The sequence below is a fragment of the Pocillopora verrucosa genome, chromosome 12 (assembly GCF_036669915.1).
Source record: "Pocillopora verrucosa isolate sample1 chromosome 12, ASM3666991v2, whole genome shotgun sequence".
Lineage (NCBI taxonomy): Eukaryota > Metazoa > Cnidaria > Anthozoa > Scleractinia > Pocilloporidae > Pocillopora > Pocillopora verrucosa.
In genome coordinates, this window is record NC_089323.1 from 7,299,884 (window position 1) to 7,324,711 (window position 24,828).

The following is a 24,828-nucleotide window of genomic DNA, read 5'->3' on the forward strand; positions in this document are numbered from 1 at the left end:
AAGCAAGGTTGACTGTAAGGCCAAGTCACGCCTTGTCCTGACAGTTAATCACATTTGAATAAAGAGCTTCTACGCGAGTTAAGTCATGACCTACTCAGTACAAGCTAAGAAAGAGTGAAAAGATCATTATTATGTTTTAATTGTGAGAGCATAGCTACTTCAAAATACTATTTTGGGTTTTAACCTCAGACTGAATTGTAGACAAAAAATAAATAACTTAATTAAGAGATTTTCTCATAATTTAGCCGACAGTGTGTTTTGTTGCAGTGTTTGCTCTCTATGTGACCTCTTTGATGTCACTTGGATTTTCGTTTTTTAATCGTTTCAGAATAATTTGATTAGACAACTTGATGTTGGCCTTTTTTCGTGACGGAATCCCACATTAGCGATTCGTTTCTGTCGGTCAATTAACAAAACACACTCTTTGTTTACAAAGCTGATGGCGCGTCTGATATATTGATTTTGTAAAATTGTAGCAAAACACATTTGTTGAAGTTTAGTCTGACTGAGTTTGTGGAAAGCCAATATTTAGTTAGTCGCTACTTACTCCACTAAATTTTATCAATTTTTCAATCGTGTACATGACACAATTGAATTACCTTCGGCACGAACTCGATTGCCGCATAACTTGTTGGTCGTTCTGGGATTGTAAAGGTACTGAACAAATTACCATGAAAAGTCATCAAAAAAAGCACGAAGCAGCGCAGTTCATAAAAAAAGTATTGAGTGTCAGATGGTGTATCGATTAAATAAATCCTGGATCAAGAGCGGGACGGTGGATCTTCTTTCATATTTGGCATTTCTGTTCAAAGAATTGAGAAGTGGTGCAAATCAAATGTTTTGACCATCCCTTTAGCTGGTGTATTTAATTTGTCTGGGATTGATAATGAAACGCAAAATGTTCGATTTCTATTGGTGGGAGAAATCCAAATTGTAACTCGCAAGAGTCTGAAAAAGGGCTCACATTGATGAGTGGATCAAGGCACGCTTTGGATTATCAGCACTCAACCTCCAGCTATGAAGATCTGATAAGTGATTCTCCCATCTAACCGACATACTGCCCCTTGTAAAATAGTTTAGAGAATTCGGTACTTTATCGTGGCAAAGTCATGCAGTAGATAAGTTTGCCAAATCTCACTGAGTTGACTTAATGGATCACTATAAACACCTTTTCTATCATCACTTCTATCCCTTGAGGTGACCTTCCGTGCGAGGCTGTTGAAGAATTAGCGCGTCGCACCGCTATTAGACACGCGAACTGCCATGATGATTGCCCGTTTGAACCTCCCATTGCCCACTGGCAAGACCTTTCGATCTGTGATCCGGCCTGATCTTGTGTGTAGGGCTCAACACACTGATCAGGCCCCTTCACTGACCTTTTTCAAGAGCCTAAAGGTACTGTGTACTACCAATGAGAAAAGCTTACATCACTGAGTGACAAGAGCTTTTCTTCATAGATATAGTTGCAGATACCACGAGGTACGGTGTAGAGAAAAATCTGTTGAGCATGCTAGAGTTTTAACAGAGAAAAATGGTTCCATGTGTATACGTTCCGCGAATGAAACTAATGGTATTTTTCATCAATATTAGTAAAAAGAAATCAGTCAAAAAATTATCCGAGTTAAACTTCATGGCATTGGACACATTCACCATGCGTGCTAACACCAAGAGTCCTTCAGAATCTCAAGACGTCTGGTCTTAATTCTTAAGAGACTACGAGATTCATTTTACCCCATTTTTAGTACAATTTCAGATACTGTTTGTGCCTCTTAACGATGAACTGAAAAAAATCGATTTGAATGAGCTAAGAGTTCAAGAAAGTCATATTCTATCCAGTACTTAAACTTGCTGTCTTCTTGAACCTTACGAAATCTACGTCACAGTTGTTTTTGTAAACCTTGACTTCAAATTAACACCTCACGAAGGTTAGCTTTGATGCCAAATGATAATCTCTGAGTGCTTTCTCTGCTTAATTATCAAACAAAAACATACACTTACAATTTCGATATGGAAGGTGAAGATTAGGGACGAAAAACTGCCTAAGGTACTCCTCAAACGTTCCGTGTCCTGTCTCTGACTTTCAGGGAGTGGTAATTATAAATTTCTCATTAACTTTCGCGCTGTTATACCGGACATTGTAAATTAAACCGGCGTTGAAAGCTGTTAAAAATTTCCCACAACTCGAATTATCGTCCTCAAGGCAAACAAGGCAAGGCCCCAATCACACACGGCCGTACCTGTTTTCTCTGGCTAATCTGTTAAGTGAGTCGCCTGAAGCTTACGGCAGTTCAAAGCATTCCTTACAGGGATTTGACCAATGTTCCTTTCAAGGAATAAAAAACAAACTAGTAAATAGGATTAATTCTCAGTATTTTTGCAAAATCTCTGTGATAGAGAGACTCCATTAGGCGAAATGTCATAATTCTCATTTTTTTCAATAGGATTATGATCAAAAGTGACCAGCCATGTAGTTTGACTGATAATTTTTGTCCTAATTTCGCCAATGTTACCCTTTTCCTTTTTGTTTTTATCTAGATATAGATCTTTTCAGTTCTTGCTCTCTGTGAAGTACCCCTGGCTAGTAGGATTAAATGTGTAGATACGAACACGATACAGTGGCAATAAGGAGACTTTCAGTGGGAAGTAGATCCCGTGCATTGAAAAAGAACTTATGTTTGGAGAAAATCTGCCTGTCTCGTTCCAGTTCTTTTTGGTCTATTCCAGCTCGGTCTTCAGCCGACTATCTGGCGAATAGGAACACGTGAAAGCCTATACCACCGAGTTAAGGTGATTTTCAACAAAATCACTGAGTTGATAGGGGATCGAAAATTAATCTGCGAGCTAGCATGTAGAGAACATATTTTCCATGTGAATCCCATATGATTACAATGCTTCGTACTTCTGTACATCTGAGTTTTGCCTATGTCTTTCCGTAGATATCTTCATACGTATGTCAAACGAAGAGATTATACCTTAACAGAGAGCAGGAAGCGATTTCCTTAAAATGTCATTTAGGGTGCTATTTTAAGTTTATAGGAAAAATGAAATAATGCGCAAAACGTCTGGAAAGCTGACATGAAAAACAAAGACAGAAACAGCAAGGGTAACCCTTTCCATTTGTCCAGAGCATGTTTGTTTTTGTAAATTCATTTGATGGTTGGTTAGTTTTAATTTCCTCGATTAAAATCCTTTATATGATGAGCGGTATAAATGTCACCTATGTCAAATTCAGACTGATAAAAAGTTGTATATCTAAAAGTGAAATTTGAAATTTTTAATTCTTGCGGTTAATGCCTTACTAAACTGCCAACGCTAGCTAATCCAGTTGTTGCATTAAGGTTTAAATTCCGGTTCCTTTCAATCTCAAAAAGTTTCCCATAACATGTTTGTTCCCATCTTATCAGATTGTATAGTTGAAATTCTTCATGATCGTATCCTCAAGGAGGCGGTCGAAGACGAGCAAATACAATTAGTGGTTCCAGAATGTTCTTTGAAAGAGGACCACTTGATAATGAGATTGACACCGGGTGAGGAGCTTAAAATTGTTTTATCAAGTTACCTTGAGTTTCTAGATGCCACATCTAATTGCATGTAAGCTATTTTACAACAGCCATAAAACGTTGCTGGTTTACCGTTCATTGTTCTGTTTTCCAAGTTAAATGTTGTGAGATGGAAGTATTATTCACAATTGCAAATGATCCAAGAAGTTGTAGTTCCTAATCCACCGAAAACGAATCTAGGAACGTTTACAGAAATTACAAGTAGCCTGGTTCACCTTTGTTAATCGCTCACTTATCAAAAAGACAAAAAAAGTGAAATGGAAAAGAATTGAACTGGTAGTTCTGGATTAATAAATTAAAATTCCTCTTATCAGCAGAAATATCAAGCTTAGTAAGCCCAAGTAGCGAGTAACAGGATAAACTGAAAATTAGGCCGTTTATGTGTCTGAGATAAAGAAAAATTCGTCTCATATTTTGGTGAAACTAGAAAAAAAAAACTAGCAAGAAATTCAAGTAATGCTGATACAAGGAGTAAACAACTTTGAATGAGAGGAGGTTAATGATATCATCGTGACGTCATCATCCTAATAATTCAAGGAGTGGTAGAGTGCACGAAAGTGCTTATCTGTAGTACAATTCGGACAACTATGTACGATTTTGCCATCAAAGCATTGCGTCTGATTTTTAACTCGTAAATCCTTCAAGATCCATTAGAAATATTAGCTTCGAGTCAGTTGCGCATATCGAGATCTAGACAAGGCTTTTTTTTTTCGTCTGAAGGTGATTACTGAGGCGCTCAAAAGATTGCAGCTGCTCCTAGGCCCTAAAGGAATTGTTGATGCACTCAATGATAAGGCCAACTCAGGGCATAAGTGTCAAACCCGCGAAAAAATCTGCTCAGGAAGATGTCTCTATTTCCTTTGTATATCACTTAAAAAAAAACTCAAAAAACATAGTATAGAAAGAACACGCATTCACAAGTAGTTTTGGTCACCATAAGCAAACGTTTTATGTGTGTTAAATCGTGCTGCGCTGCGTTACGTTACGTTTCGCAACGTTAATTGTGCATCTATCATATTGCGACAAGACAAAGCGCACTAAGAATTAAGACCCTGCACTCTAGACTAGACTGTTTTTAATCTGTAAGGGAGAAAGTGATAGTACGTGGAAACCGTTATATTGCGAAGTATACTTTGACTAAAGAAATAATGCTGATATTACTCCTTCGATAACAAAAAACTCACAACCTCAAACTCCTGAATAAATTCAAAATATTGGACTTCAATTTCAGAAACTTTGGCGCCTTTCAGGAAAACGTCTGGAAATACTCTTGAATAAAAGGGTCTCAAAGAGGGTAGACATGAAGAGTGAAAGAGCTTGCGTGCGTTGAGTGGTGCGCTACTTCGCGGTTAAGTCATTTTTATTATCAATGGGGTAAAGAAAACTGGTCATCCAACTTAATAAGTGGTTGCACCCACTCCCGCGGGTTTTTGTTCAGAGTCGTTGCATAGACGATTGTTTTTCTGGTTCAGTCATCATTCAACCCACCCTTGCAAACGCAATGTTCACCGCGACAAACAACATGTGGAATAAATAATTAAAAGAAAATAACAATGATGCCAAGCCTGTGGTTAATTCTGGTCGAGAAAAACGTGTAAGAAACAGAAGCAAAAACGCCTTAAAATGTTTCCATGGGAGCTTGCCGGTCATTGATGAATTTAAGTCTGCGAACAGTTTGAAATTAAAAAGCCACTATGGGTGGATAAATTTTGCTGCTTTGTGTCAAGGGCGGTTGAACTGGTAACATTTCGAAAGCCTAAAAAATTTTGTTAGATGCTTTTGAGTGAGGGACGTTATCTTTCTTCATTCAAAAGAGTGAAAGCTACCACTGTTGCCTATGCCTTAGCCGGCAGAGCGTTATAGCGACTGACAGATTTAAAACGCCACTGATTGATGATCGGTTGTGAGAAAATCTGATGGGAAGATTTTGTCTCTCAGAGAACCAAAACAACAAGCAATCTGCATTTAAATTAAACTCACACACCTGTAGTGAAAGTCTCGTTGTGGAGTGATGTCTGAGAGAATTATTTCCACGTAAGGTTTTCTTCGTAGTTCTCGAAGTCGTTGTATGCCAAAACAAGGAGAGAATTTCTCAACAGTGTTAGTGTTCTTGTAGTAAGCGCTTTTAACAAGACAAGTGAACTGTTTGTCTACTCTATACTAACGCGCGTAGTAAAACCAGCAGGAAACCTTTGCGTAATTTGTTTGTATGCAAACTGTAACAAAAACAAAGTCGGCGCAAATTATTCCTGCTCTGTACCCAGTGGTCTGGTGCTAAACAAGAGAGTTTTATACAACAGTTATCTCAGTCCAGTTCACTCACTGCGTAGTGGTTTTGAGTCGGTAAAGCGCGGCCTTCGTTTGAAAATGAAGAAGGCGGACTTATTCCACTTGATTCGTTCTCCGTTTGGGAAAGATAAGAGCATCTGATTTTGACCCTGATATTTAGCATCCAAACATTTGACGAAAGTTTTTCTGACGCAACGGTGAATTCAGTTGAATCCCTTTTTTAAAATACAAATAGCGTGCGAGATTTTTCTGCAGCTAGGTCTACCAAAATGCGAAGTTTCAGCTGTGTTTTGCCCGTCCGCCTTTGCCGGTGCCGGTGCCTTTGCCGGTGCACCTATCATTACATTTTAATCGGTTTTAAAACAAGCGAGCTGCGTTGAAAATAGGTAATTCATATTTACAACTGACTATACAAAGAAATTCCAGGCTTAGCGCAAACGTTGTGTTTGTCAAGGGATTAGCAGGCTATATAGATCCAAATCGAGGTAAAGAAATTATTGTTTTTTAGGAACTGTTGTCGAACGTTGTAGCGGGGAGCTGAAGTTTACAGTGTTGAGTCTGGTTTAAAACTTCTACAATATTCAAGTGAGACACAGCGTTCTTATCATGGGCAATCCACAATAGGAAAATTGAGATGATTTAGATGATCTGAAAGTTTAGCTTTCGACATAAAAACTCCACGACTTCAATAGTTATCCAGTGCTTTTTAAACGGCAAACCCGCTGGCGTGCAGTCCTGATTTGTTGGCCACCCTAGCAAACCATGAGAAATGAAAGTACTCGAAAGATTGAACCTTGTGGTGATCTTAAATTAAGCTAAAATTCCTCGCTTCAGCTGACTTGTTGTACTGACTCCTATTTTCTCCTATTCTTTCAAAGTATAAGACAGTAACTACAACTTCAAAAGAGTTATTTTTAAACAAGAAAGTGGGCCGAAATCTCTGCGGTTTTTCGAGAAATAACTGAAAGCTCAATACATGATCAGATAAATTACAGGTAGCATGCAATATAAGTCCACGTAAAGTGCTTGGAGAGTATTTCGGGTGAACTAAAGCAAACAAATTTCATTGCCGCCCATTGCAACATTTGTAAACTTCGCCGATGACAGCATTGATTTATCAACAATGAAGCCTTCTTTTCATTAGTTGCTGTATTTCAAATACAAATCATTTGTTGTTCATATTTGACGTCTGTCTGATCCAGGACTCATTGGATTGTAACGTGTTAATGTTAGATATACCAAAACCGCGTGCATGTTATTGAATTGTTTGGACCGCATTTTGCATCTAGCACTTAACTGATAAAGCCATCACGAAGACTAGTATTTTGTTGTTTACCAATGCTGAGAAACAGGAGAGTAATTATGCTCAAAATTATGACCTTGCCTGAGGAAAAAGACAAACTTTGATAAAAACATTAGTCTTAAAATAGGTTCGATCCAGACTTCGTTCTGTTGTGTCTTTTTTTTTTTTTTTGATAAATAATCCATCTTTATGGCATAGTTTGAGAAAAAGGTCGCTGAACGCGTTTTCAAATCTCAAAATCCTGAGTGATATAGTCGGAGAGACGCTTCAACGTCTTTTCTCGAATAGCATCAATCATCTCTTATGAGATCTACTTTCCCAAAAACCATAAAAGATATTTGAAATTGTTAACCGTCTTGGAAAATGAGAATCGAGGGACGGATTGATTATGAAACGTAAAAATTGATGACATTTCCACGGGCTTTTGCTTTGGCCACCACATAGATCGACTGTCATTCATAGTCACATGACATTCATTTACGATGTTACACCATTGTACATGCATGTACAGTGATAAATCCAGCAGCCATTCAGGATAATATACCTTGTGTAAGGTATACCTGTTGTTTAATTGGATATTCTAAAATAGATCAGGTGGAGATTCGGTCGGAAAGCAACATCTTAGGTGTAACATTGTCATGTGCGACTGGATGTCCGCCGTTTTATTGTTCGACACAACTGAGTGATGTTCACAGCATGTCCAACAATAATGCTCCCATGTCAACGGTTTGTTTGAATCAAATCCTTCGACATTCGGTAGACATAGTGAAATTTGAATCATAACCATAAATTTGTAGAATGGGCGCAAAAAAGACTCGTGTTGTAGTTGGTATACCCTTGTGTCAATAGCACTTGTGGGTTCTATGGAACTTGCGCTTCCAATTTGGCCACGCTTAACCTCCTCAGATATTATCTTCTAGAAAGTGAGCCGTTGATTTCTAAGTTTCTTAATAACGTTACAATCTGATTTCCCTTACTTACTTATATAGAATCCCGGATGAGGACGTATTCATGCGCTTTTTCGTCAATTCTGAGCCAGAACTGGTTAAACTTGAACTTGACTCCTTTCATAAAGGACAGTTGCATCGGAAATATGTAGTAAAGACACCACCGCAAACAACTAGCCTGCAGATTCTCAATCAATATAGGACAATAACATCATTTGTATTCAAAACACTGACCAACGACATCATGCGTGGTGGCTCTTGAATTTATAATTGTCTCAGGCACCGATGACTTCCTTTTTATTATGCATCCCAATAAAATCCAACTGATCATATCTCAGAAGTCAAAGATCTTAACTAGTGTACGTTCCAGTTTCTGAGTTCCAGTGTACGTTTTTGGTTAATATACATATCTTTGAAGGGTTTATTAAAACAATTAATGCGTTTAATGCTGTATCACAAAAACGTTTGCAATTCAAAACAAGTCATCGCTCGAGGGCATAATGACTTAAGATTTGTTGCTGGAAATAAACTCAAAACCAATTAATAATTTTCAAACAGACTTAGGGCGGTAAATAAGTTGGTGACTCCGAAAGGTACAGGACTAATTCAGTATAGCTCCTCTTTCAAATGGCTAAAGTATAATGTGAACAGTGCATGTTGAACTTGGAAGTTTGAATACACTTTCTTTGTCGAAATATTCCTGTCTTGCTGCTTGCTGTATTTTTATGTTTTGTTACTCACACGGTTTGCTTTTATACTGTTCATTGTCCTTTCAAATCTATTTTCAGTAACGTTATTTTCTGAAATGAAGATCTTACAACGTAGTCATACCTCAAGGATATAGTTCCTCACTTAATTTATTTACCATATTCATGACATTGTCCGTTTTTCTTTCCAATTAAATGAACCTAAAGGAAATTTATTCTCTTATTCTAAATACATTAAAGGGTTCTTCAATACAGTTACAATGTTCTCTTTGTGTGTCAGTACATCCGGTTGTTATACATTAGTTAGTTTGCAGAGCTGGCTTCATTACAACTTTTACTATGAAATTACGTCACAATACACCTTGTAAACAACATGTAGCTCATACTTAAAAAAATTAAGTTTATAAGCATTCAAATGACATCCTTAGAGCAATATGGTCGCATCTTAAAATTGTTTTCTTAATCTAAAAATTGGAGTTGGAGTTGGTCGTACGTGCACTTGTGACAAAGTTAATTGGTCTGTCACGTGTGCCATGATTCAGGCCTCTGCAACCACTTTAGTTCAGTGAGATCATTCCAGTCAACGTTTACGAAAAATTTCTTTGAAATTTTAAACATTGTGAAATGTTGTCCAAAGTTGGAATTGTTAATATATTTGAACGTGCACAAGTTCAGTTGAAATGGTTAATTAGTCTGTCACGTCTGCAATGACTCAGGCATGAACAAATATATCGTGAACTTTTCCTTTTTTCGTAGTCATGGTAAATTTAATGTTTTGATTCATGATAAATTTGCTATATTGTTAACATACCATGAAATGTTTGGTACATAAACCTTTGTTAGTGTTCTCTAATGGAGCGAAATTCCAAGTTTTGTTATCAAAACCTATCTATATCAGTTTTTGTTAATTATTGTTATCGTTGGCAAATGATTGGAACACTGGTTCAAAAGACAATCTTTATCTTCTAAAATCTGTAGATATGATGCAGTTGGAGAACAATTAAGGTTTTCGAAATCGTTCCATCTCAATCTGATGTGAGAAGACTTGAAATTATTCTAGACGATAAACAGTTATAGAACTGAAAATGAAAAAAACGTGCAATGATAGACGTCTGTTGTCGAGAACGTCAAAACAACAACCACTTCAAATTGACTTCATCTCCTTAACAATACCCATGTTGTTTTCATGCAAAACACCAATCTTTAATGGCTTCGATATAGCATTTGACATCAGTTCAATAGCTCATTTATTGTATATGTTTATGACAGACGCTTGAATTGGTTCCAAGTCTAAATGCAGAGCCAGTACACTTATGAGATACGCTTCTTTAGCCACAAACACAAGGACTTAAATATCAATTTGTCCTATAGGCCAAAAAGTCGACAGGTTCATCATGTCGTATTTGGAGGTTTTAACTACTTACGTGCGATTTTACTTCCATGATATCAAGCAACGAGCAAAAACCACATGAGAAAGTTTTGTTCAATAGCCCCTCTTTCGATGTTGACACACTAGGGTTTCTCTTTCCCACAAACGTAGAATGGAATCATATTGCGCAGCGTCATAAACAAGAGGGTTTTGTTTTGTCCACAGGGCAAAGAGTAACCACCTCAATCAGGGGATTTGTGTCTGGGAATTAGGATTCTTTGCATGGAGTAAATCCAAAGAAAATAGATCACTCTATAGCTATTTTTTACTTAATCGTAATACTGAGCACCAGTGGACGCTTGAGCTAAAAAAAAAGCTGCAGAGGGGAGCATATTGGGCTTGTCCCTTCGAATGGAATCAGTGCTTTGACGAACGGAAAGGTTTTTAATAGATGTCAGATTGAAAACACCGTTAAGAAAGATGGCCGTAGTTTATTTTGTAAATTTTTTTTTAATACTTGTTTGTTTTTCATGGAGGCCTAAGGCTTGGGACGTTTTTAAAACACCTGCACATCATTTAATAGGAATTACCTACAACTGACAACATTACGGCAGAATGGCTTGATGTTCGGGTCTAGCATTCCCACAAACTTGTGCATCAAAATTTGTGGTCTCTCTCTTTGATTTTGATTGAAACATAATCAAGTTGTGCTTGACCGAAGAAGGTGACGTCATTCTGTATTGATACTGCTTTTGTTTTATGTTTGAAACCAAATACTTAGACCTATATTTGCCATCTTGGACAATACATTTTAAATATGGTGACATTTTGTATAAAAACTAACACCTTGATGAAAATTTTGAAACTCCGAAAACGGGACCCATTGCAAGGAGCCGCATGACGCCATGTTTTGAGTCATCAAAAATTTTTAACACTAGATTGAATTGTACTTAAACAAGATCGAACATTTAAACGAAACATTCAGAACCAAGTCTAAGCCAAAAATGAACAACAATGACCAAGATGAAACGATTGCAAATTACCAGATTTGTTGGATACGAATATGCCAATATTTCGGCTCACATGACATGCCCTCACATAGGATATATTGATAGTTTTTCCAACATACCAAGTACTGAAAGATTTAGTAAATAATCAAATCTCATTTTTTGCTGAGGTCTTGGAATGTTAGAAAAGTAATTTTTACAGAAAAGGGGACACCAGTGCTTATGAATGCAAACGATTAATTGACACGGATTCGGTGGACAGACAGAAAAAAATTAGCTCATTCTTTAAGATATCCACCACTGAACTGTGACAGTCTTCTTTAAATAATAACAAACAGGACTGATGTAATCATGAGACAGCACTTGCGTTTATAATCATCGTTTCAATTCATTAAACCCTCTATAAATGTTTACTGAAATAGAAAACAGCGAGCTTGTAAAAGGCTGGGCCTTTTAAAAGCCTCTAAGATACACATTTCGTAAATTAGCTCTTTTCATTTATTTTAAAAAGAATGCACTGTAAACTGGAAAAGTCCCCCAAGCTAACAATTTTGCATGAAGTCTTCTGCTGGAAACAGCGAATTGGAAAATAAGAAGCTTAACATTTGATAAATTACATAGTGCGTGGTGAAGCTCTTTCGTTTGAATGTACATTAATTAAAGACATTTCTAGTCTAGGGGCTGAGCAATTTCCATGAGATATTTTGCTGAACTATAAACAGCAAATGACTTAAGGGGGTAACTTTCTACAGAAACTATAGTGTTGCGTCGATGGGGGGTATAAAAAGATAATTTGGTTTTATCAACAGAGTTGCTAACGTAAATTGGCCGCCTCAAAGAGTTTCTAAAGCCGACGATGCAAACGTTAGCCCTTGCTAAGAGCTACAGCTGGAAAAGTTACTCTTACAAAACGTCTAACGGTAGCCAATTCACATTATCAAATCAGTTGAAAAAACCAAATTACAGCAAACTTGAAATTGTTATGCAAAGCCGATTTTAGAATACTCACAGAATGAAACTGCTTTGATGATCTGACTATAATCTAAATTTCAAAGCCGTTTTTTTTTTCAGAGTAGCGTCGAGGGGGCTATGCATTTTGTATTACGTATTTTGCTGGACTACAAGCAGCAAAGTAAGGTTGAAGAAATTCCTTAAGGGTTATTTCGAGTATCTAAATATTTTGCGTCACGGGAATGTGACGAAAGAATTTATTTTCAATACAGGGAAGTGTTGTGAGTTACATTATTTAGTACTAATACGATGGGAGCATAATTAACTACAGCAATCAATCGCAAATTCACGACGGACTGACCGAAAACGTTAATCCTGACATGTCTTGAAACACGATCCTGGATGATAGGCTCGTGCTGATAACCACTGGACAGTTCTATCAAGTTATATAGTTTAAAGGACTTATTTTATCGGTAGTGTTAAGATGTATGCTAATATCAGATTTTTGGATCAAACACCAGTTGAAACTTTGGTTTCAAAGGGTTCATTGTAAAATATCTGTCTTTGTTGAAACATCGAATATAAAGTGTTGTTGGTTTATAAAAACTGATGCCGCAGTAAACATTTATTTGGCCCCACGGTAAGTGAATGAAGACCGCATGAAAGGCGCAAAACCACAAAGGCTATATAAATCTTAAAATAGCGAAAATTTGAATATAAACTATGAAACTATTCCGCAAAACCAAAGTCTCTTAAATGAAGTCATTTGTTGAAAGGTGTATCCGAGAATGGAAACTCATATTGGTATTCCACACTTTGGTCCATAAAGATCCAAAGGAATTTTAGAACGTCACGTATGTTGACTAATTTTCCCGCCATTTTAAAGCTGAGAATGTTGATACTGCTACAGGGATAATGAGCATGAATTCATAGCTCAGAAATCAAATAGATTTATTCCGTGCAGTAAAAATGATTTATTTTATTGATTAGGCAGTAAGTAACTGAGAACCTGCTGAGATGTTACGAATGTCGTTGTTTCAGCAACTAATTTGAATTAAATCCAGACAGTTGTTTTGAGTGAACTCTTTCTGTCTACTGCCATATAAATGCTAAGTTTACAGAAAAAAAATCACACTTATCCCAATACTTTTCTACACACAATCTTATTACTAACAAGGAAACGTATCAGTAGGAAGTAACTACCAATAAAATTCGAAGTATTTGTTCGTATTAGTGGTTATCGCTTTATTTCGCTGGGGCGTGACACAGAGACAAACTTGATATTTTTGTCGCCAGCCCGACGCTGACAGTCTCATTTAATGTCGTGATTCTCTTAATTGGCCATCCATCTAATGACCAAGCTACTTGCAAAGTTAAAGGAGCAAGTCTGATAACTTTGTTCTATCTTTCTGGTAGGCCAAACGAACTTAAATGACGACTTGGATTAGCACGCAATAGATACTGAACGCTGTTTCACTTGCTAGCTCAAACCTACAAGCGTTTTTCCAGTGAAAATTCTAACGGTGAACTAGCTGATATAAATGGCGTTTTGTAGCGAAGAGAAATCCTGATAACTCTGTTTCTCATCTGTCTATCTTTTGAGTATCGATGCTCAGCAAACTAAAATAAATCAAATAGCGGTTCACGCACATACAAGCATGATACTCTTGATCTTTTATGTTTTCCATGCCTAGATATTTCCAAGTAGAAATTACCATGTCCCATGAAGATGTTGGTACTACAAGCCATAGTTTTGTATATCTGTAACTGTTTGCAACATTTATTCTGCTGCGGTTGGGAAAGAGGATTCCAAAGCAGTGTAGCTCTACCTTGTAAAGATTTCGGACCAACATCGCTAAAAACATTTTTAGTAAAAATATTAAAAACAGATCCCTGTTTGTCCCAATTTATTTTTTCCTTTAACCGAGTGTAGAGGAAGAGTAACAAAGAGATGAGGTGAAGGAATTCATCAAAATAACCACAACTAGAAATACAGGTCACGATTACGATTAAAAAAACTTACCTTGGAAAATACTAGTTTCATTTTCTGGTAAGGAATTTATCTCTGAGCGTTTTGCTCTCACATATGGTGCGTGAGACGAGTTTTTCATCTCAAAGGTTTTCTTTCCTTTTTTTCTTTTTCTTTTCAGTTAAAAAATACCCATTCCAGATTGACTATGCTGATATTTTGTGTATGTCTTCATCCTGATTGGATTGACACGATACCTTTTTCTGTTGTAGCCTTTTTCCTTCCAAGGAAATGAACTACATGTGTGAAAGATTTTCCATAGGCAACCACTAATCCCTCGTACTTTCTAGATTTCTGGCCAGTTGCAAAAACAAGGCCCACAAGATATTGCCCTTCAATTTTTCTTTTTAACTTTGTCGTTAATTAACGAATCGCCGCTCACATTTTACAAAACTTTCCATGTATGCCAGTTGGAAAACGTTAGAAAACGACTTCCAATGTCAAATTTTGCTTTCCGTGCGAAGACGGAAAGCAATACCCCACGCCCTAACTGGACTTTTTAATGTTCAGTGTACAATGAAACACTGATGATGACTGTAAAATGAAGGAAATTCTTTCTAAAATTCTCAATTTGTATCATAAAAAGTGTTCTTTCTTTAGGAAAAACTAAATTTAGTGGAAAAATACACGACAGGCTACGTGAGAGCCCTTATCTGCGTCCTTATATTCGAAGAAATTCAAGTTTTAAAGCTCATAAACCCTCGGAAACAACATGTGGAAAAATTAAATCGGTTAGCCAAAAAATGTGAAGTACTCCTGATTTGTCTCCTTAGGAAAATGATGGGGGTTAGACTTAATTGTACGCCTTTTTTCCTCGATGTCCTGTTCGTTATTTACGGTGATCCTAGCAAAGTAAAAATGGGATAAATTTCCTCTTGTAAGCCGGAAACTTTTGTTCCTGTATTTTCGTCTTATGAGTCACAATTTGAAGGTTAATGATGTTTGTTGTTTTGTTTTCTTGACAGTAAGACACCTGAAGTCGTTGATCAAGTTGTGACGCACTAGCAATGTACTGCGCCATACCCTATGACGGTCTATTTTTTATTCATGGAATGTAGCTTATTTAGACACAATGGAAGTTTGAATCTTACCACAACTGAAAGAATTTCCTGAGTCTTCTTGTGTTGCGTCTTGTGATCCTGAAACAATTATTCCATATTATGCGCTTCATACACTCAAAACAAACTAACGCAAAAAGGAAAAAGATAAAAACTCACAGTTCTTGCTTTGCGTTGCCTCCCCTCTTCTGGTCTAACGTTGCAGAGGCTCGATATAAGGCGTTAAATGCAGTTACACGGGAAGTCTAGAAATTTCACGTAAATTTCCATCCAATGCCCTTGAATGCTATGAAGCAAAAACAAATGCAGATCTCTTAAGATTATTGTTTAGCGTCTAAGTCACGCGCAAGTGAACGCCCACACCACCATTGTTTCCAGATCAAACATTTCTTTCTTTTGAAAGAAGCTCACTGAGCCAAAACACAAAAACAACTTTTGTGGCTGAAAACAATCTATGAGTCATACAGGCATGGTTAATGCCTCATCCGAGACAAAGACTCTGCGAATGGGGGCGACACGGTGTTCGCGAAATTACTTTGGAAGGCAGGTGAAGAAAAAACAATCAGCGTAATTTTAAGCAAAACCAAAGACTTGAATTATTTTTGGCGACCCCTGAATCTTGTGAAAGTATCCTTGGGCTGTGCAATTATTTTGGAACAGAAATGCAGCTGCCCTTTCAGCCGTCTCGGCACGACAAATGATTCCTTACACAAACGTCGAGTATTTACAACAACGAAATAAAACTTAGGTTTGGTTATGTCTGGTACGTTGAATAGGGAAGTTATTATTACTTTGTTTTGGAAAATACCAAGGGCAGTCTGAAAAAGGGTCTCTCGCGCCCAGACTAAACAACTGAAAAGCTTCTAGAAAACTCGATATACATAAGCAGCGAGTAAAGGCCACTATGCTTAACATACTCCTCCATTCCAAGATATGTCCACTAGTTATAATGGAAAATGTTCAAACCGCGTGAAAGCTATACATCTGCCGCCACTTAATTCGGCCTTTTGACTCATTATGCATCTTATATAAAGAAACGACTCTTGTATTACTCATTGGTTATTAAGAGCTATTTAACGGGCCTCTGACGAGGACTTCTGATAAGCAATTTAAGCTACTGCATTCATGATCGTGTTTAAAGCAGAAGTAGACGAGTCCCTATGTTTATCCTTCCCATTAAGATTATTTCCTTACGTAATTATGACGGTCAGCTATTGAAAACTTTGAACAAATCGTAAATCGATCGTCAAGAATGCCCTATGTTTGTCACCTAATATACAAGAAAAGTCTAAAAAACTAAAAAAAATATTACGTTGTCCGCTTGAAAAAATAATTTTGAAAAAGTGTAAGAAGCTGGACGTACAGATTTTACAGAATACCGTTGGGAAGAAGTCTTAGATTACGAACTTGAATTAAACCGTTCGGATCGCACAGATTAGGGTCGGGAGATAATTGTGCCCATCCGAGCGCAACGACTTGTAGATATCCCGGATAAGAACGTGATATTCCAATATAACATATGTAAATGACTTCTAAATATGGATACTTAGATGAATTTGCCTTTCTTTTCTCTATTCTAAAGATAAATTAAAACCTCAGCACAACCATGGGTCACATAATTAATTACAATTATAATGGCATTAAGGATAAAATACAAGCTATTGCAGTTTGCCTTTTTCTTTTTAGAATCTCCAGCATTATGTCTTATATGGGAAATTTTTTGCGCTTGAGAGAGGTAGCTAACGGCATGTTGTCTTGTCAACGTCAGAAATGCATAACAGAAATCCTCGCGTGTGTACTTTAGCTTCATATTTTTCTTAGGCTGTCTTAACTAGAATGCTGAGTAGTACGCCAATACTTTGCCTCGGGACAAAAAATATGAAGATGGCACATTTATCCTCAAAGTGATGCTACTTTTGTCTCTCAGGAAGCTGTTAGAATATCAGCCCTGTTTAGCTGTGAAGCGCTAATATTGGTATCCGGTTCCCATAGCTCTACTGATGAGAGCCAATAAATACTGAGTTTGTGTTTATCCTAGTAGAACTAATCACATTCTTACTCCGAAAAAATTGGGCAACAAATTTACGCTCGGAATGATGTTTTTTCGGGGAGCATGCTATTAACAAGTTAAATTTCCTCGTGAAAAGCCTGAAACAAATCAGATGGTTTGTATTTATGTACCTCCCCTGTTAAATCGATGCTACATGTAAGTGACGTTGCACTCTTCCACTTTTTTTCTCTTTAAAGAGGCTTAGCAGTTCTTGAATTTTCAGTGAAGCCAACGGCCCTTAAACGAAAGTGTACACATGAAGATTTCTTGAAACAACATTGACTCGAGTGACGAACTAAACTACTAGGAAGTTCGAGAAATTTAGCGTAAAAAAAAACGTTTACAACTTTAATAATTTCAAGAGAATATAAGTTGATGATGTGAATTGTCTTTCAAACAGACGAGAAATCTGTAGTTCCGCATATAAAATTAATTCAGTTTCCAAAAACTGATTACAGAGCGTGTGATACAATCACACATGAGGAAGTCATTTTAAGGTGCATAGCTTTGAAAGACTCTAAATCCACCTTTAACTGCTGTTACGAGAGGATTAATTTTGTCGCAACACACGAAGTCCCCCGAACGGGCTTTACGAGGAAGATACTTAGTATATAATTCTGTATCACGAGAAAATCTCTTCCCAGCTTTGCATTGTGGGTGAATTGTAATTTTGACATTTTTAGATCCACCCTTTTATTCGACCGCAGCCTCAGAGGGAATTATATCAAATTCCTTGCCACCGACCTCGCTTTCTAACAAACGAGTCTTATAAATGTGAAAAAAAGAGGGAAAAAAAACTGTCGAAGAGCCAACGACGAAAGAATAAATAAATTAAATGCTACAGGTTGCCTATCTCATTGGAGAAATTATGCAAGACGAATGGGCTCTCTCAAGGAACTAACAATCTATTTATGTCTTCTTTTAAGGTATGTTTCATACTGATGCTTGGAAAACCGCTGTTACTATAAAAGAGTGAAAGCTCAATCACTTGTACCTGAAGATTCCAGTGGCCCCTTTCGTTTTTCTCTAGATATATGTGTTCCTCTTGCAAATTAGTCGTGAGAAACCGAAAATGTTCGGGACTGCAAGAACATTTTGTAGAGAACAGCGAACGTGACCAGACACAATGTCAATTAGTGAAACAACCGCAGCTTAATGGTAATTAAAAATCGTCATCGTAATCCACCCTTTTAGAGCTCTTTCTGACTCTCATAAACAGTTGACTCCACAAATGACAACATTAGCATTTACTTTTAAAGGATTAGAGTTTTAGCTCAGTGATACAATCACTACAATGAATTCAAGGAAGGGAAAGTATTCAATTGATAATCGTAACTCAAAGGGGTATAAATGTGATTTTTTTCTAGTATTCGCATTAAAAAAATAACAATCAAAACAACGAACAATCAAAACAATGATGACTGTAAACATTGATGCTAACAATGAAGATAAATAGTTGATTCTAAACTAAACTAATTTTAATAAAGGACTATGCGAGCATGAAAGGAAATGACTGTCAGAAAAAATGAGAGAAAGCCCTTATTCAAAGATAGATGAACTCCTGTGGTCATGTGCGGAATCATTTTCATGTTATAAAAAAATGATCTATGTTGACCACAAAAGCTTTTCCAAACCATTGGCACCTCGTCATACCGACACGTAGTTAGTAACTGAGAAACTCAGACTAGAGCTGAATAGTGCTGTCGCGATGATTTGGATTAAAGCCCCATTCACACTGTCTGGCACTCTCCTCGCAGGGAGATGGAAATTGAGACCCTTTTCGGTTTTAACAGCACCTTGGTTGAAATACTGATCGAGAAATTTGGTGCAAAGATATAAAAACATTTGCAATTTGGATGGTTAAGGGATACCTGTCAAAAATTGGTAAGAATGGAATTCGACCCCTGACATAGTCGTCGGCCTAATCTTTGCTCTATATACAACGATAAAAAGTGTCTTGATCAGTGTGCCTTCTAAAGATAAGCCTGCAAATGTGAATTTAGTGTAGTGTTAATGTGAATAATGAAACAGTCAGGAAAGATTTTACCAAAGGTCGTGTTTCATAGACTGATAGGAGAGAATGTGAGTTTTAAAATCGCTGATCCTAGCTGCGTGCAGTACCTAATCGCCTATCTTTCCATCGACGTTTTTTTAGTTCTGTGATAGAGCATCGGAGTGTAGAATCCGAAGACATGAGTCTCTCGTGCGCGACTTTAATGGACTGCATCTTCTCTTTTTCGACGCTTATAAGTTTATATCCTGCAAAGGATGGATGGGGTCTAAAAAACATGGTACAGATTTGTTATCGCTTTTGCATGGCGATCAAATCCGTCCATTTTGTTAGAAGAAGTAAATTTTTTAGCAGCTTGGGAAATCATGGCGTCTCTATGATTTGCTGTAAGATTTATTCAGATCCATAATCGCTCAAGTAATATGAACTCGTACACATTTCTACCTTAATTTGGTTACCTTAAATACACCATAGCGTGACATAGGAAAGTTTGCACAATATTTAAGTCTAGGGACTCAATATAAGAATACGAAAGCAGGTCAATGGTCATTATTATCTGGCGCCTAAATGAATGAGCATCCTTGTCCCATAAGTATGACATTGATGCGAACTTTGTACTAAGTGCATTACACAGGAGCTTGGCACGTGCGAGCGTATCAGTTCACGACAATGGTGTGTCTTTTAAACTTTGATTCCCTCAAAAAGATTGAAAGAAGGCTGACAAAATTCAAAACTGTCTTAGAGAGGCTCCAAGTATAGCTGTTAGGTCTTTTTTCGGGAGTATCTGTAAGAATGTGTTTACCCTCAGGGCATTATGTTCAAGCTTTACAGAGAAACTTTTGTTTTCATTATCATTTGTTAATTAGAGTACTTACAGAAATAGAACCTCTGCAGTCCCTTTATGTCTGCAATTGCTGAAAATTAACCACAGAACCAACTCTCTAAACTGTACCCTCACTAATACTACATATCTGAGTTGTGGATACAAGGAAAGGGAAAACTTTGAGAGTTTTTCTTCTCCAGAAACATAGCACGTTAACGAACAAAACGCAGATATGCAAAGTCCCTTTACCAATATCAGTGCTGTTTTGTTTCTTGTTGAAATGTCTCAGTCTTTTGACCTTCGAAAGCTCTTAAGCAGAGGGCAACCAAAGCGTAGGTATGCAGTGGCTTAGGAAAAGGTTTTTTTTTTTGTCTGTTCGTCTATATATCGGCGTCGCACTTATCACTGCCTGATCTAATTGGTGATTCAACTAGGGCCAGGATACGAATAAAATAAGATGAAAACTGTTTTTTTTGGTTTGTTAGCCTTGGAGTCCGCGATACAAGGTTAAAAAGCAAGTCACGATGTTGAGTTGGAGCACCTTGTAAGGTGCGAAGTGTATCTGAGGCGGAACCTTCGAAATTTGACGAATGTGCCCCCAGTAAAACAGATTTAAGACTGCATGAAGGCGTTACCGATATCCTTCCTGTGATAAAAGTCTCGGAAGGAAAACTCTCGCAATACCAGGGAGCATCACCACCCGTTAACAGTATCTGTCTGCAAATTAAGTTTAAAAACTGCCAATCAATGTGAATATTGCATCGCTAATACATTAGTAAGCAGTAGATATGTTCTATGGAGAAATAAGTCTATTACTTTCTTTTCAAGTTAAGGTTTTCTTCATGGGTTCATGTACATTTTCAGGAAGAAATAGTATATTCCTTCTACTGTAAGGCACAAAAATTATCTCCAATGGAAAATGGATTAGTACCAAACGTGTCAAGAAAAGATGTATCATCGGTAATCGTCTCATTTGCGACGACAGATTAAAAATAGTTACACCTACTGTTACGTACACATCTTGGTCCCTTGGTGTTTGATAATAAAGTCAGTCACTGATGATTGGAGTATCCATGCCTCTGATTATTTGCACACTTCAATATGCCCTTGTTTGTGATCTCTGGATTTTAAAATGGTAAGCATATAGATCCCAAGCGAAAACGTGGACTATTTCAATCAGTTTAGTAAGTACCGATGATCTCGTAAGAATTCCAAACGTTTCTTAATTTTTTGATAATCGATAATACTTATAATTTATGATAGCACGTGATTTAAGATTCTTAAGACGAACTTATAGATCCCAAGCGAAAACGTGGACTAATTCAAGCAGTTTAGTAAGTGCAGATGATCTCGTAACAATTTCAAACGTTTCTTAATTTTATTAAAATTGATGATATTTGTAATTTAAGATAGCACATGATTTAAGATTCTTAGGACAGGTTAAGAGAGGATTTACCTCCCGCCAAACTTATATTATATATTCTGTCCAATGTCAGATTAACAAATAGAAAGTCCTCACAGAATTCAGCAAGCCGGTGTACTATTTCGAAAGGGTCAATTTAGATAGTAGGTCTAGAAAATTTTCGATGGATTTCAGAATAACGGCACGCGTATATTATACAGTCACCTTACGCTAAGCGTATTCTGCTGCTTTTGAATCACGTCACGTAGATTTTAATTTCCAGAAAAAATTAAAGAGTCAAAGAATGAGTCTCTCTCTTTTGTTGCTTTTTTTTGTACGTGTGTTGTTGTAGTTGTTGTTGGTTTTTTTGCGACGATATACTACCCCATGAAGGACACTGTTAAATATCAAAAAATGAAAAAGAGATACGACAAGCACTCATGAAGCAAGAAGTAACCAGAGTCGTAAGGAATGGAAAGATTAAATTTAATTCAAACTAACGATCACGATGACCTTCAGATTCCCTTATTACTCAAAAAAAATATATTTTTGTGTTAGAAAATAAAGTTTTTTTCAATCGAAAGAACTTATAAGATTTCGTCCAGCTTGGGGCGTAAATGTTGTAATGTCTTTTCATGAATTGGATTAACATTAAATGATACGAAATATTTCTACATTTTTCTAACACTTAACAGGCTAACAAAGCCTGAGGAATTCAATCTACGCCTTGCTCAAACTTAATCACATGATCCTTGAAAGTGTCAGATGACTATCACTGTCTCCACCATTCCTGTATCCCCACTCACGCAAGCATGCACACAAACTTCACGACGGACATTGTTTTTCTTTCAAAGGGGTTGACAGTGACATATATTTCTTCCCGTCAATGCATCTCTTCAGAGTTAAGAGAAAATACTTTTGCCTTATGTAAAACAATGGTTGCATTGTTTGATTAAGAGATATCAACTTCCGGCATCAATTCCGTACGTATGGGCACACATTGCACATCATGCGCCATACATTCAAGTCCAGCTTCCCTTTAGAAATATTATTTCCAGGATTACCTGAATATTAATCATGTACCAGGCGATAAGAAGTCCTTCATCCCTGACTGCATTTGCGCAATTATATTTACAAAAGAAAACAATGATTTCATTATTTTCTCGCGACGTTTTAGAATGCAAAGTTATACCGTGTTGGGTAACCTGTTAAATGCCTTAATGGGATACCTGTGCGAAGATGACTGTGAGATCACTAATGATATCGTGATGCGAATTTCACTTGCTCACGAAAGAGATGTCATCCAGTAGAAACTCGTTTTCTGCGCTGTAAACGTTGCAGAGTATTTAAATTGCTATGGCAATAATGCCAAGAAACATGAGAATTACATCAATTATCCGTAAATTGCAATGAAATTTGGCATCGTTCCTAACATAAATGTTTCAAACAGGTTTTTTCAGCTATCGTATGTCTCAGTTAGCTTTCTGCATCCCAGTGCAACAGAATAAGGCAGTGTAAGAGGTTGGAGTTCAGACTGACTGATCATTCAAAATCTATTCATAGTTTTATTATTGTTAAAAGCTCGATATTTTGACCGTCTGCCGATGAGTTATTGTTATTATATCGACTTTCCAGGGGAGAAATCAACTATTTCCGGTAATATCACGGGATGTTGTCGTCCTCAGAAGTCACGGGCGGAATGTTGGTCGAAGAAAAACAGTAACTACAATCTCAGAGAAAATAGAGGCTAACCATATACACACATTCAGGGTGAGAGGTTAACCTTAACAATTCTTCATCTTGCTTCTGATTCATGCGATATTCAGTTACATAGCTGTCAAATCTTGAAAAAAAATTGCCTACCTTTCCTTGTACTATTCCTTGATTATTTGACGTCTGGTTCCTTACGGCAAGGAGCGGTTCATTCGTTGGACATGTCGCGCACACTACTAAACATTGTTTGCGTGACTTTCTCAAAGCCGTTTTGAGACTGGTTTATTTTTTTACCAATTCAGGGAATCTATATTAAAACCAATTAGTTGCGGGTTGCTAGGCCTATTGAGCCACGGAAATAATTAAAATTAAAACCTAAAGATATTTGCATACATCTGCACACAATCTAAGAAATTTAACCACGGTGCTACATTATCTTTCTCCTCTGAGCCTGAAAAACATCCTCAACCTTCAACATCTTGATATTAGACCTCTTGAAAACGAACCAGCCAAGGCTCTGCGAGTTTAACTTTTCACTCTGTAAAAATTGGCAAGACAAGAACCGACAATCTTTTTTAAGCCTCTTACCAAAGTGTTAATTACCGATTTCCTAATATAATCAATCAATTTTCGAATTAAACGTCTGAACAGTGAGCAATTATGTAATTTCTTGAAAGGCCTTTCTTTTGTTCTAGATATGGTCCCTAAAACGTCACGTTCTGCAAAATATATCATCGTTCTTTAATTCTGATATTTCTCCGTTAAAATGCGAGAAATTTTTGCGTGCCACAGCTTCCTAGTGCGCCATTCACTGAACACGTTTAAAAATAGTCCAAATATCCGTAGTGAAGCCGGCAACGGCGGAACGCTTTGCTTTTTCGCTTTGAAAGAACAATTCAATCTGTTTCATGTTCTACTTAATAATTACAGATAATTAACCGGCACCGATTTCAAGATATTTAATTTCATTCAAAACAACAGACTTTAAATCACTTATCTCTGTGGAGAGCGGATAAAAATTAGTCGGCCCAAATTTTCTGAGCTGGTCGTTTGCAATCGTTACGAATCTTATCCATTCTCAGCTACCCTTGTTTCTTCTTGCAATTGGTTCTGCAAGAGTCTGTTGGTGTTTTGCTAATTTGCCACACTAATACATACTTTGTAGCCGTTTACAATTAGCAGCGTCAATCTTCTCAGTCCTCAGCCATCCCTTTTCTTTCTTTGTTTACTATTGTCTCTTTGGTGTTTTTCTATTGCTCTAAACTAATTTCTTTAAGTCATTTGCAATAAGTATTTATCGTTTGCATCCTTAACCATACTCCTTGCTGGCCTATTTTCGCTGCCCCTGTAGGGTTTGTTTAGCTAAGCTAACCAATATTCTGATAATCTCTACTTCGAGGCAACTTTTCATGGCAATGGAAAACCACCAAAGTGTAAGGTAACTTCTTTAAACTTTCGACTTCCGAGATCTTAACATTAATTTTAATTACTGCCTACCTGACAGTTTTGGTTTTAGATCGGACTGACTGACTGTTAAATGAAACCTTGTTGAAAAGTTGGTTTTCTCCTCTCTCCTCTCTCCTCATCACCTTTTCACCTTAAAACTGTG

General features: G+C 37.0%; 1 protein-coding gene across 2 annotated transcripts in view; it reads right to left on the bottom strand.

The window, feature by feature from the left end:
* The window catches only part of LOC131790102 (tyrosine-protein phosphatase Lar-like), a 58,289-nt gene extending 42,783 nt beyond the window's left edge, over positions 1-15,506 (bottom strand). The window contains exons 1-2 of one of the 2 annotated variants that reach the window (XM_066159671.1): positions 15,380-15,506; positions 15,254-15,301 (exon numbers count right to left, since the gene is read on the bottom strand). The gene's annotated coding sequence lies outside the window, so the exon portion shown is untranslated. Of the gene's footprint in view, positions 1-8,133; positions 8,259-15,253; positions 15,302-15,379 lie in introns of those variants that run through there. The other variant, XM_066159670.1, reaches the window with a different exon arrangement.
* Between the last annotated feature and the right edge of the window lie 9,322 nt (positions 15,507-24,828).